This window comes from Mesocricetus auratus, unplaced genomic scaffold (genome assembly GCF_017639785.1).
Source record: "Mesocricetus auratus isolate SY011 unplaced genomic scaffold, BCM_Maur_2.0 Super-Scaffold_15014, whole genome shotgun sequence".
Taxonomy (NCBI): domain Eukaryota; kingdom Metazoa; phylum Chordata; class Mammalia; order Rodentia; family Cricetidae; genus Mesocricetus; species Mesocricetus auratus.
Window position 1 is genome coordinate 10,463,201 of NW_024429186.1, and position 14,934 is coordinate 10,478,134.

The 14,934-nt window shown below is 48.1% G+C and overlaps 1 protein-coding gene across 5 annotated transcripts in view; it reads right to left on the reverse strand.

The window, feature by feature from the left end:
• Wdr25 (WD repeat domain 25) overlaps positions 1–14,934 on the reverse strand; it is a 138,559-nt gene that overhangs the window by 27,133 nt on the left and 96,492 nt on the right. The gene's annotated exons all lie outside the window — the stretch shown is intronic.

Here is a 14,934-nt window from a genome sequence, read left to right on the forward strand (position 1 = left end):
AGTGTGCTCTAGGAGAAGGAAAAGTAAGAACAAGCACACTTAAGACCCACAGCTAGAGCCAAAGGCAAGAACTACATATCCAGTCCTAGGGTGAAGACATAACAGAGATTGCTACAGAGCTGTCCTAAGCTGGAAAGCTTTCGTCTTGTGCCTAATATTTCTGTCTAGGAGGAAAGAACATAACCTTCAACATCATCAAAGACCTGAGAAGGAAGATAAAAACACTAGGGTATTCAGGAAGCGCAGGTGAGCAGCTTCCAAAAGGTGCAGCGAAGACAGAGACAGCAGGCTACCTGGACAGTCACCCAAAGTCTCACAGCAGCGTAGGGGAACCAGCTTTGGCTAAGGCCTGGAGTATCTGACTGACCAACACAGAAGCAGGGAGGTAGAAAGTCTGTCTTACCCTGACTTGGCAAGGTTCAGCAGTCTTCTAAGTTTATCTCCTGCAAGCACAGTAGGACAGCTCATCCAAAGTCAACAGTCAAGGTGGAGGCCGTTCTTTGCCCAAGAGGTCATTAGCAAAGGAGAGAACGGACTCCAGAAGGAGTGACATCGATGCCCAACATTTTCTTGGGAATAGCTTGGTGCTATCAGGAGCAATTGTGTCTCATGTCAACAGAGTACTAATATTAAAACATTTAAATGCCATATTCTGCAGGTCTGTGAAATGCTTGAAGATCAAATATCTATGTCTGGCTAATCTCATAGATATGAAACATGGGTGGTAACAGTCTATAATCTTCAGAAACATAGTTGTACAATGACTGAAGCTTCCCAAAATAATTTAACAAGGACAATGGCTTCAAAAACTGAGGGAAGATGGACATCGAAGAAACTTGTTATGGAGTTTGCTTCCAATATGGCAAGACTAGCTACTTGGGCAAGAAACTGCTCTAGTCTGGACTGTTTGACTTTATGATGTATAAAATGGACATGCAGGACCCACAGGAAAGTGACTGCTGAAACAAGATGGACATTGCTACAGGGTTTCTGCTTCATGGAAGAGTCTACCAGACATCCTACAGGACACAGAGAAAAGTGACTGACAAACTGCCAATACAGGCAGACAGTTTAAAGTTTGTGCTTTGCTGAGGAGTCTGCCAGACACACTATGGCCTATGGGCCAAAGATGGAACATTACGGAAGAACTTTGGGTGACTGACCAGGCAGCGAGTTGTCTCTGTCAATTCTAGAGTTTATATATTATCCTTCTGTGGTTTTTGATGGAGTTGAAGACAGATAGTCATGGTTATAGTTTTCCTTAGTTATGATAAAAGATAAATTACAGATAAGACTTTAGACTCACAAAGATAGGATAGATAAAATATTTTCTTTAAATCTTGCTGAATGTTATTGGACTAAATATTGTAATTATAGCTCTTGCTTAATAACTATTTTGTTATATATAATTTTACTATGTTAAAATCTTTTGTAGGGAGAGATCTTATTAGGCGCTTTGGCATTTAAACAGAAAAGAGGAGAGGATGGGGGATGTTCTTCTGTACATGTTTCTCTTATTGGTTGATGAATAAAATACTGTTGGCCAATGGGGAAGCAAGATAGGTGGGACTAGGAGACAAGGAGGATTCTGGGAGGTGTAGGTACAGTGAGTCATGATACTGGACACAAGAGGAGTAACACGTCTCCAGACGTTTCTCCGGTAAGATAAGACCACGTGGAAGTGCACAGATTAGAGTTACGTGTTAGAAATTAAGTTAGAGCTAGCCAATAAGAAGCCCTAGATATTGGCCAACAGTTTCATAACTTATATAGTGTCTCCTGTGTTATTTGGGGACTCTGTGGCAGCTGCGGAACTGGTGGGAATCCAGTAACACATAGGCCCTGAGAAACACATGAGGTTTGGTAGAGGCACAGCTCACTAGAGGCTTGCCCTGCCCATAGGACTAAAGAGCAATACCTCCCCAATACAAATAACCTTCACCATCCTGGGAGCCCTACGTCAGATGTGCTCACCTAGCACACCCACCTGACAGACAGGTAAGCATGACAAGGAGCATGAAGAAAGATAAGGTGAGGTCAGAAGGAGCAGAGCAATTTGAGGCGTGAGGGAGGCGGAACCGACTGATAAAGAGAAATAGCTGTGGTCTCCGTGCTATGGGCTCTAGTGAAGTGAGTGACGTGGGCAAAAAAGGGCATTGTAGGCAGAGGGAAGAATCCCAGAAAGGATTGCCAAAGCAGAAATAAAGGATCCCTTTAATGGGCCAGTTAGCACACTGAGATGGCTGAGGACATTTCAACAGAGACCTCCAGAACTTATAAAGGCAAAGAGAAGAAAGACTAGAGGAAAACCCCCAGAAGGGACTATGGAACAACTGCAGGACACATGCAGGACACACGCAGGACACACGCAGGACACATGTAGGAGTACAGTATCAGGGTGGCTCCGGGAGTCTGGATCCTCACCATCAACACAAAATAAAAAGCTGGGCAGGCACCAACCCTCAACTGTATTTCCAGCACTCAGGAGGCAGAGGCAGGTGATCTCCTGGGTGAGCTAGCCAGCTAGACTAGTCAAATCAGCAAGTTCTGGATCTAGTGAGAGACCCTGCCTCCAAAAGCACAATGGAGAGCAACTGAAGACCTGCAACATCAACTTCTGACATCTATGAACTCCCACATACAGGAGAAACACACACACACACACACACACACACACACACACACACACACACACACACACGCACGCACGCACGCACGCACGCACGCACACACAGATGTAAGGAATGACATAGCGGAACAAAATACTTAGGATGGTAATATGTGATAATTTCCCAAAATTAATGACAGGCAGTACATGGGGGGGGGGGGAGTCCAGAAGCCCCAGGGAACACAAAGTGGATAAAAGGGAGAATAGACAAAAATATAACACAGCTATATCTAGGTGTAGAATTTTAAACTACAGAAAATTGGAGAGGAAGAAGACACCATGCCAGCAGCCAGGCAACAAACAAAGAACTTTGCCGAGGAGCAAAGCTAAGAACCACACTCAGGCTCTTCCCAGATTCACACAGAGAACAAGGCAGAGTAGCCAAGGAGCGGAGAGAAAGAACCCGGCGGCCAAAAATTCTTTACCTTGCAAATCTAGCTTTGAAAAGTGGACAAGCGGCCAGTGAGAGGGCTCGGTGGGGAGGAGCCCTGGATGCAAAGTCTGACCACCTGAATTCAATCCCGGAATCCACAGCAGAAGGAGAAAACCAAGTCCACAAGGTTGTCTACCGGCTTCCAAAGCACTCTGTGGCACACATGCGTGCCTGTGTGCACACACAATAATAGTGATGATGGCAACAATAGCAATATGGAAGAAAACTAAAGGCTTCTCAAAAAAGAAAAAAAGCCACAAACTTGAATGAATTTGTTTCCCACAGGCCCGTCTTATAGAAATGTAAAAAGAGATGTTCTTTAGAAAAAAAAGAAAATGATAGAAGTGAGGAGCTCAGTACAGAAAAGGAAGAGGAGCCAGTGAACTAGCTCAGAGGGTAAAGGCACTTGCTGCCAACTCTGGAAACCTGACGTCAGTCTCTGGAACCCACTAACTCCCCAAAATTATCCTCTGACATACCACACGAGTGCGTACACGCACACACATATACACACACCATATACTGACACAGAAACACACACACGTACACTTAAATAAAAACAAACCCTAAAAAAGAAAGGCAGCCAGGTGGCCAGGTGTGGTGGCTCATGCTTTTGAAAGTCCCAGCACTCAGAGGCAGAGGCAGGTGGATCTGTGAGTTGGAAGCCAGCCTGGTCTATTGTGGGTTTCAGGACAGCCAAGGCTATGTAGCGAGATCCTGTCTCAAAAACAAAACAAACAAACAAAAAAACAAAAAAAAAGGAAGGAAGGAAGGAACATACAAGAAGTATAAAACGGAGTTAAATAGAAACCCAGTTCTCTTAACACAGCAAATAATGAATCTGTTCAAAAGAATTACCATAGCTATGTACTGCATGAGTGGCAGCTATGGCAGAGGGCAGAGGGCAGAGGGCAGAGGGCAGAGGGCAGAGGGCAGAGGGCAGAGGGCAGAGGGAAGGATCAGGATTACTTTGCTACTATAAGGTACAGCTCCTACACAGAACAGGGGTCCTGTAACTCAACATGAGGGTCACAGAGACAGGCCATGAGGGGTTTCTGAATGCACAACCACTAAACAGTAATTCAAACTCTAATATGTGCTTAAGTGCACCTGTTTCGGGCAGCACGCCTCCCAGTTTCCTGAACAGGTGAATGCCATCACATCACAAGGCATTGACCAACACTGCCTGCCACGCCTTGGCTCCAATTCTAGGCCATTCCATTATGAATCATGGGATTTTTCACTGTATGTAAGACTTTTCTATCCTTATATAAATGCAATGGTCAAATGAACAGAAAACAAGACCTTTGATTACTTTCCTGCGGTCATTCTTTGGCATGTCAGTATTAAAGCCACACAACATGGGTTTGTGTTAGAATGTCTGGCTTAAAAGCTGACCACTACCACAGTTACTAACTTGAGTTTCATAAAAATCATTAAATGAGACACTAGGGAAAGAGTCTGTTGGTAAAGCGCTGACCTCAGCAAACATGAGAACCTGAGTTCAATCCGTGGGACCTACATTTTAAAGAGCCAAGCATGATGGACGGCGTTTGTTTGTAGGCCCATTGCAGGAAGGCAGAGGCAGGCAGACCCCTGGGGCTTGGTGGTCAGCCAGTCTAGCCTACTGAGCAAGTTCTAGGGCAGTAAAGAAAACTTGTCTCAAGAAAAGAGAGAGAGAGAGAGAGAGAGAGAGAGAGAGAGAGAGAGAGAGAGAGAGAGAGAGAGAGAGAAGAGAAAAGGTGGACGGCACCTGGGGAATGACACCTGCAGCTGTCCTCTGGCTTACACACACACACACACACACACACACACACACCTATTAAGTGGGTTTTGGCTTAGCTTTAGGGCAGAATTTCTAACAATTTTTAGTGACCCCAAACATACCTATGCAGTTTTATACTTCATGTTTATGCGAAGCACTGTTCTCAGCTTCGGCAATTAGAACATCCATCAAGTCTGGGAAATGATGAAGATGCTCGCCCTTCAGCGTCAAATAGTCTGCCAAGACTAAATGCATCGTGTAAAACACAAGTGCACCTACCTACCTCATTAGTACACACATTTGTGTTCTTCTTTAATAATGGTATGTGCGTAAATCATATGCACATCAAAGAACTGTTAGAATAAATTTCCTTACGATTTAGTACCAGTAAGTGCTTGATTTATAGATGTATTCTTATATATCTAGACACCTGGAATTGCATAAAAACTTGGGCAAAAGGGGCTGCAAGTGGGAAAGCTGAAGAAGCCCTCTTGAAAAGCACTCAGCATAGACTAAGGAGAGGGCTCAAGAGAGGGTAACAGCACTTGCTGAGCAAGCCTGAAGACCTGAGTTCAAATCCCCAACCCCCATGAAAAACCTCCTGGTATGGTTGCGTATCTATAACTCCAGCACTGGGGTAGGGGTGGAGAGACAGAAAGATGGCTGGGGCTTGTGGGACGCTGGCTTAGCTCCAGGATCAATGTAAAACCCCGTCTCAGGGGATAACATGGAACAGTGACAGAGCAGAGTACCTGACATCTTCCTCTGCCCCTGTGCACACATGTTCTCTCTCTCTCTCTCTCTCTCTCTCTCTCTCTCTCTCTCTCTCTCTCTCTCTCTCTCTCTCTCTCTCACACACACACACACACACACACACACACACACAAGTATTTAAAAAACAAAATTAAAACACTAAAATGCTCACCAAGCCTGGGAGTCCTATCCTACAGTATCAATGGAAAGTAGACTTGAATTTAGCTTTAACGTAGCAAATCCCATAGAAATCATCGGAAAGTTAGAGACGTAAAACCAGTGTGCTAAGAAAGCAGCAAAACCATGAGTGTACAAACACTCAACTACAGCCAGAGAAGGGAGCAGGTTTGGTGGCATGGGCCTGTAATCTCACCACTGACAATACAGAGGCAGGAAAATCAGGAATTCAAGAGTAGCTACATAATGAGCGCAAGCAGCAGAGGCCACGTCACAAATAAACAAGCAAGATTATCTCACTGTAATCAAAAGAGAGCAGAAACGCCATCTTAACAGATGATGGGGAAAGCTAAGTTATTAGGAACGCAGAGGGGACAGTTCTTCAAGCCTAACAGTGTAAGCAACGGATAATTGCTGGGGGTGTCCTTCTGTTTACATGTTTCTCTTACTGGTTGATGAATAAAACACTGTTTGACCAATAAAGGCAGGAAGACAGGAGGGACCAGGACATGAGAAAAATTCCGGGAAAGGTAGGCAGAGAGAGACCTGAATAGATACCATGTAGCCACCAAAAGAGTAACAGGTCCGGAAATTCTCCAGTAAGCCAAGACCAGGTGGAAATACATAGATTAATAGAAATGAGTTAATAATTAAGACAGAGCTAGCCAATAAGAAGCCCTAACCACCGGCCAACAGTTTATAAATTATTATAAGTCTCTATGAGTTCATTTGGGGCTGAAGGCAACTGCGGGACCAGGCTGGAAAGAAAAGGTCCAGCAACACATGATAAAGTATCAAAATGCATGAGGAAAGCTGACAGGCTTGCAGTGTGAGACTGATGTAGCCACACCACAGCTGGGCCTTCAACTCTTCCTTCGGGAATGCACAGAGCCATGAAGAGGAGCACAGTTACAATCCCAGCACTTTGAAAGCGGAGGCAGGGGGATTGTTGTAAGTTGAAGGCCAGCCTGGGCTACAGAGTAAGATCCTGTCTCTTTAAAAATGAAAACGAGAAAAAAATCTGATATGAAAAAGAAATATGTCCAGTGGGGAGAAAAATCAATAAGGACACCAGTAAGCTCAACAAGACTCATAACTGACAGCTAGAGACAGGAACAGACCTGTGGTCTCAGGGCCCAGGGACAGAGGCCAGGCTGCTTTAGGCACAGGGCTCCTTTACGAGTAATGAAAATGCTCACAACTGACCGGGGTGATGGCTGCTGCGTGCTGGAAACACACCAAAAACTACTGTACCAACACTCTAAACAAGCGAGATGAATGGTTTCTGACTAATGTTGTCACCAACAGATTACCAAGTATTTAAAGCATATTCAGACAAAATAAAAAGAACTTGGACATCAAGTCGGTGAGTTCTGGACACTGCTGGCCATGGAAAGGAAGTCGAGTAAAGGAAGAGAATCGATATTTAAATTGAAGCTGTAAGCACCTCAGAGTGAGACATTGGTTGGGCACAGAGTAGAATTGTCCTTAGTGGCAACATGTTTGGTAGAGGACACACAAATCAGGAATTTACATAGTCACCACACATCTAAGGACCAGGTCTCTAGTCTCTGCTCTTCAAACTCTAGTTTCCTAGGGGGTAGGTGCTAATGACAGTCCTGGGCTACCAGGTCTGCGCTCCCACAGTCTCTCATCAGCAACTCACCCAACAAAACAGACTCATGAAAAAAAGCGAGGGGGCAAGTCATCTGGACTCTAGGAACTAACTGCCCTCCTCTGCCTAGGAGACCACAGGGGACCCCAGTCACTTGTAAGGCAACCAGTGGGGCTAACAAATGCATCAGACATCCTAAGGCACAGATGCCTGTTTTTAACAATGGGCTTTACTCTGCGGACTGAATCCCTTGAAGGAATGGATGGTCCAGCTGGGCTGTGTTATCATGCCCTGAGGCAACACCTGGTATCTGGTGGGGCTCAGAAAAGCATCTGTGACATTGACAAATGGCATGCTTCCTCTTCCTGCACTGGCTTCAGATCCAACCCTCCATGGCTGCCAGTCCCTGCCTTCAGAGCTGACCCTGCCATGATTAGCTTCTCCTCTAGACTACAGGCAGTGGGCTTACTCTTGGAGAGGGCTAGGGTGATGCTTCCTGGCCTGAGGGTGTACTGCAGATGTTGCCAGCTCTCCCACCCCCCCCCCAGGTCTACTAGGACGGAAAGAGCTATAAAACAGGGTAGACCCACAGTCTGATAGCAGAGGTTTGGGGGTGACCCAGAGCCTCAGCCACCTCCACCTGACAGGTGAGGAAATGCGTCCTGGGGAGCAAAGCACCCCCGGAGCCCTGCGGCATGCCTCCCTCTCCCCGCATCACTGCTCTGTGGCTCTCCTGGCCTCATCTGCATTGAAAAGTTTGCAGCACAGCTTAGTCAGAACTGTAGAGAGGACAAAGAGTCCGGACAGAAAGGCGTTTTAATATGAAACAGATGAAAGAGACGGATGGAAAGTAATCAAAACCTCATTAGGGCAAATAAGCAACCTGCCTACAGTGTCACCAAAACTGATGGCATGGAGCACAGCGTGGGCGAAGCTGGGTCTCAAACGGCTGCCGTCAGGGAGATGAAGTCACACGAAACCCTGGCAATCCCATTCAGGCACTGGCCTAGCACCCACACTAAGGCCTCAAGGCTGTGGTCACCAGGAGTTTTCAAACACCCCAACACCAGGCCACCCAGACAGGGGCAGGAAGGCAGGCAGCCCCCAGATGCGTCCATCCATTGGACCAATGCAGCTCCTCTCAGCTCAGGCTATCCCTGCCCAGAGAGGAAGCTCCACCGGGAGAAGGCCGCCCACAGCAGGGGCCGGCAATGAAATCAGTGGATTGTGCCTCTGCTTGCATGCCAACGGACTGGTTAATTACTCGGGACCTTTGCATCAGTCTTGATTAGAGCTATTAGTCATTCTTGTAAATTTTTCACTCCCAGAGCCTACTATGTGTTTAGCACCATGGCAGATGCTAGGGCACTGCAGCAAACAGGCCCAACCCCTTCCTCGGGGGAGGCTGCCTTTTCCTGGGACATTCCAACTTAAAGGCAAATAACTGCAATGGCAAAAAGCCAGGCTGAGGTCCACAAAGTAAGGGCCAGCCAGGGCCCTGCTGTCTGTCACCTCACGTTAGGGCACATGCCATAGGGGACTTAGCACATGGCTCCAGAAAAGGGGGGGGGGGTCAAGAAGCCAATCAAGAAGTCAAAATGTCCCTTTAAACACTTAAGGAAGGAAGGAGGCATGGAGAACAAGCATGAAATATTGACGATCCGTGTCAAGGCAGCATCAGGGTGTGCTGAGCCACAGTCAGTTGGCCTGTCAGAGCTGGTACTATCGGGAGAATTCTGGAGGCTCAGAGGAGCAGCAGGGGCCTGCAGCAGGAACGCAGCAAGTCTCAACTCATCACAGCTGTCTTTCTCAAGGGTCGAGCAGGAGGCAAGGCCACAGCGCTCAGCCCTCTGCCTGCCCAGCGTCTACCCCACACAGGGAGGAACTGGGCCAGAGTCCAGCCTCCCTAGTTCTGGGAGACACTCGTCCTAGATTCTCAGAGGCTGCTCCAGTTCCCAGCCCAGGCCTGCCTTATTTGAGAGGCAACTTGCTGCGGCTGGCGCTCCGTCATCCACCCTTGCAAAAAGACAGTTCCTGAGCACGGGATACAGTCTCTGAACGTCTGTGGGGTTTCCTTAACAAATGTTAAACAAGAGGGTTGGAGTTGCTTTGATGACTTATCCTAACTTTCACCTCCAAGCACAATGAACTTGAAGGTGATTGTCATGGAACACAGTGCTGGTGGGTCCATGTCTCAGTGTTCTGTCAGCTGTATGGCTCCCACACCATGCAGGGCTCAGAGCCAGGCCAGCGCCAGACTAGAAACCAGGAGGCTATGGTTCCTGTTATTATTACTCGTGTTATAGCTGTTATTCCACTAGAACCCAGGAGCTGGAGGCCAGTCTTGGCCAAGAACCAGAGAGCCTGGCTCACACAGCACCTCACCCCACACAGGATCTCCTGGGAATTCCCTGCAGCCGTCATTCTAAGCTGAAAACTGCCTTCACATTCATTGTCAGAGAGGCCTCTCCCACTACACAGGTCCCAGAACCACCACTGGTCAGGCCACGTGATCCTGGGTGCAGCTAAAAGATACAGTGCAGAGATAAAGAGATGACTGGGTAGCCACTGCTAGGCATCTGGGGATGAAGAAGCCACTGGTGCCTAAGGAGACTAGAAGCTGCCACCGTCATGAAGAAAGGTCACAGCTGTGGCAGATTCACTGAGATGAAGGCCCAGAGTGCTCACATGAGAGAAGCCAGGGACCACTGGGTTTAGAGGTCCTTCCAGACTGGCTTCTCAGAGATTTTCACTCTCATCTCCTGCATCCTCTGGAGCCTGATGACACCTAACCCTCCCCACCACAGGAGACTATGGAGGCAAAATCTACACCCTACTAAGGGCTGGAGCCCTCCTCCATGGGGCAAGCATGAGAACCCTGCTCTGCAAACTCCCTCACTATTTCCCTCTGCCACAATGATGGCGGACTGTGCACCATAGCAGGTTTGCCTGTTTTGCCTCGGATCACCCAGGTAAGCGAGTAGGAAAGGGAAGATTTGAACCTAAGTCTCCTGTAGCTCAAACCCCTGGCTCTGGAGAGAGGGGAACTCACAGCACCATGAAAGCCAGACTAAGGACAGCCTGAGTACTATGCAACAGCTCTCCCAGAGAAGATGCTGGAAGAAAGTAGTCACGGAATGTGACCCCAGCAGCATCCAGCCAGCTCGGTGTGACTGAGCGCATCCTGCAGATGCTGGAAGTGAAGCACAGCACTTTGCTGTGATGAAATGGACCCCAGTCATCAGGTCATGCCAGAGAGAACAGCCAAGAAAAGGAGGAAGGAAGAGAGCCAAGCAGTCCATTTTTCATAATGAATTGGGCTGGGCTGGATGGAGTCGGAATCCCAACGTTTGACATTTTGCTGAGTTTAAAGATTCAGAAAAATCTATTGCCTGGCATGAAGCTTTAAAGTTATACTTCAACTATTCATCAAAGCCTGTGCCTGAAGTCCTTGGTTGAGGCTACTGGCCTGAAGTGGTCCCGCGGCGATGGACTTGGGACGGGACTCCTGGTCCTGATGGCAAAAGCCTGCTTCTTGCCTGCAAATTGTTGGCTTGCTTTGACTAAGAACCTGAGTTATTACACTTGAGCTTAAGGGTCTAAATCCCTGGTGTGGAAGCACTCCCAGAACAAAGATGCCACGACGGTGAACTGCATGACAAAGTAAACCTTAACAGTCCACTGTGAAAAAACAAGAAAAAATAACCCCAACACCACTGGCTAGAGAAACATCCAGAAAAAAAAAATTCTCTGAGTTAATGGTATCTGTAAAGATGCATGCAAAGGGGCCAGGTACATCAGGCCCCACTTTGTCAGCAGCTCACGAAGATTGGTCCCTACAGTTATCAGAGCTCGGTCCCTCTATGTTCGGGGTCAGCCAGACTGTACGTATCTGGGGCTCTGCAGGCTCTGCAGTCTCAGCTCTGCCACCGTAGTAAGAAAGCAGCCACAAACAGAGCATAAATGAATGCACGTGGCTGCGTTCAAATAAAACTTTATTTACAAAAGAATAAATAAATAAACGGTGAGTTGAAGAAGTCCTTTTCCTGATTCCTTCTATGTAGAAATCTACCAGATGCCTAGCAGATACTGTGCTGGGCACAGGAACCAAGGCAGGAGCATCTGAGGAAGATACACTAAGCTAAAGGCATCACTGAAGCTTGATCTCCAGAAAAACCCTTATAAGCTCCATTAAAAAAAAAATAACAAGGGAACCAGACTGTCTCTATATTTAAAAGAGACCAGAATGTGCTGGAAGCAGTGGGAGGAAAGCAACCAAACATCTCCATGCCCCTCTGGCTGGTTGGCTCTCTGGCCTCTCCCCTAAGTTGCCTGTCCTAAGACTGCACATTGCTATCCCGTAAGCACCCCTTTCCCAGGGTGGAGACACAGGGAATCTCAGCTCGACGGTGAGCCAAGGTCTCTGTCTCTCCTGCTTCTATCCACTGAGCCCACTGCAGCCCCGGCAGGAAGGTCAGACACGGACCACACTGCTAGGTGTGGAGGGAGAGGCAGGCAGATCCCCTGTGAGTCTGAGGTCAGCCTGGTCTACACAGAGCTCCAGGACAGCCAGGACTACATACTGAGACCTTCTCTCAAAACAAAAATGAAACAAGAAGAGGGGAAAGGGCCGCGTTGTTCAATGCAGACTTCAGCACCAGGGACAGAACCTCGGCAGGCCCCACTCAGAGGGCCCAGTAGCAGCAGTGTCAAAGCAGGAAAGAAAGGGCCTTGTCCCCTGAGCCCAGCTGATGCAAACAGAGCCACTGTGCCCCACTCTCTGTGACCCTGTGTGGGAGGACTGTTGGTGAAAAGAAAGCAAAAACAAACACTGCACAGATCCCTTCACCCACGTTATTAGCTTGGGAGAGCCTCGCAAACGTGCCCATAGCAGCAACAGCAACATCTGCTTCTAATTGCTTCTCCCCAGAACTCGTCAGCTGGCGTCTGCCCCAGGAGAAAAGCTGGTATTTGCAACAAACTCTTAAATCAGATGGCATCCATAGTGAGTAATTTCTTACATGTTTGGTCTTTGAGGCTAAAAACACAGAATGTACCTTTACGGGAGAGCTGGGCCATGGGGCGTCCCACACCAACGGTCTACTTCCACAGTTTCTCTTTTGGTTTTTCAACACAGGGTTTCTCTGTGTATCACTGGCTGTTCTGGAACTCACTCTGTAGACCAGGTTGGCCTTGAACTCAGAGATCCACGTGCCTCTGCTACCAGAGTGCTGGGATTAAAGGTGTGTGCCACCACCACCCAGCTACAAGTTTTTGATTAACATACCATGCTCAAATGTTTCCTTCTATTAATTATGTATTTGTGTCCTAAAAAAAATGAAGAAGAAGAAGGAAGTGTTCTAGCATTTTCAAAAATTCCTCTGTGTCCACTAGTTTATGGGTAATATTCCCAAATAATTTTGCAAAAAGTTTCTTTTGCAAAAGAGAAGTGGTATTTTGAAAGTGTATGGCTCTATGCTGCCATTTAACGTGTCTCAAGTAAGAGACCCACCAAGTACTCTGAAGCAAGGGTCTCTGTAGGTTCTGCTCAGAAGCCCACAGACCTTCACAGTCTGCAGGGCCCCAGATTTCTAGGGGGTGCACAGTGTGGGCATGAATATAGAATCTGGGCTTCGGAAGCTTTGATGTGCTGTCCACACCAACTCCACAAACAGGGTCTCCAGGACAGCAGCATCCCCAGGTCCACCTAGTGCTACAGACCCTACAATACTGGTCCTCTTCGTGAGGAGACGAAGAGGACGCTACCTGGGTCCGTACCTCTTCCTTCCCTTTGAGCTTCTGTGCAAGTGGAACTGGGCACAGGAATGGCACAGGCTGAGCCTATGTCTTCCTAAGACAAACAGAGAGCAGCCTGGAGTCACCAGGCCCCTCGGTCACAGTCCTGACAAGCCTCATGCACAGCTCTGGCTCCCCACCTCCTCCACAGGTCCACAGCACGCCGTCCAATTGTACAGCCCTCCTCAGCCCAGGCCGAGACACAGCACTGAAGGATTCTTCCAAGCCTGTCCTCCTGCCTAGCACCCTCACCACCCAAGCCCACACAGCTCTCACACAGCTCACACTCGCACTTCCCCTGTATGCACAGTCCACACGGCCATCTTCCTTAACTCATTCAGACAGTCAGGACCAGGCATTTCATCAAACAACAGAGCCTGCCCCCCAAAAGCTCACATTTGAGTGGAGAGAGACAGGCAAATACAAGAACGTGAAAATTCCTCACTGTGCCAGGTGATGGCAAAAACTATGGAGAGAAAGAAAGTGAATTCAGAGAGGGTGGTGGGCAGGGAAGTGACATTTGAGTGACACTCCCTCTGGGGACATACTATAGTAGAGAATCAGAGAAGCACCAGTCCACGGGGCTACGGCAGAAAGTGTGCAGCATGTTCTGGGAAAGGCAGAGCATGGCAGGGCTGGGCTGATAATCAGGGGCTTTGGGAAGATCGTTTAAGCCTTGTGGATCATGGGCTTTCACTGCAATTAAGACAGGAGCCTGGAGATGCTGCCGGCCGAGCCATCTGACTTAGATCACTCTGCTGCTACGTGGAGAACAACGGAAAAGTCCAGCAGCAAGGCTAAGCAAACAGAAACCCCAGGCTCTCGTAGTGCAAGACGATGACAGCCCAGGCCAGCCACACAGCCGTGGACACGGGCAGAAGGGCTGATGCTGTGAATGGAGGAGCACGCTTTGCTGGCAGTCACCACGGGGCTTCTATGGGAAGAGCAGAAGCTGCTCGTGTCTGGGGCCCAAACTGGAGTCATCATGTGTTTGTTAAAAGACAACTGGAGTAGCAGGCTGCAGCAGGGCAGGAGTGGAAGTGCCCCCTCCCCCAGCTTTTAAGCCCCCTGAGGTCAACACCTCCTCCAGGAAGCCCCTGGAAGACAAGCCGACAAGTATTGTGCAGTTCACGTGTACACACAGAACGGTCCCCACTGGAGTTGTATATCTCCTGGAGACCTCAAGGCTTTCCACACAGTAGGTACTCAACAAATCCTCACGGTGATACGCTGTAAAAACTTGTACCTCTGATATTTTACTATCTAAATTGTTCTCTAAAACCTCTGAAAATGATGCTCAGCCCTTGTGAAATATGAAGCCCAAACCATTCTGCCTCAAATATGCAGGTGCAGATCTGTCCCTACTTAGTCAATCAAATTACAAAGGAAAATTCTCCCATAGAAAAGCTGTCCCAGCAGGCACTAAGTAGATGGCTTAGTCAGAAAGTGCTCACCTCGAAAGCCTTGAGTCCCTTAATTCAATCTCCAGAGGCCATGTAAAATGTCAGGTGCAGTGGTGTGAGCCTGTATGCTCACTGCTGGGGAGGCGGGACAGGTACAGCCCTGGAGCACTCTGACTAGCCAACCTACCCAATCCGTAAGGCCCAGGCCCCAGTGAGACTCTGTCTCAGAACACAGGTGACAAATCCTGAAACAGCCAGGGTTTATCAGCCAGGGTTGATCACCGTTGTCCTACACACACATATGCACAGCCACACACACACACA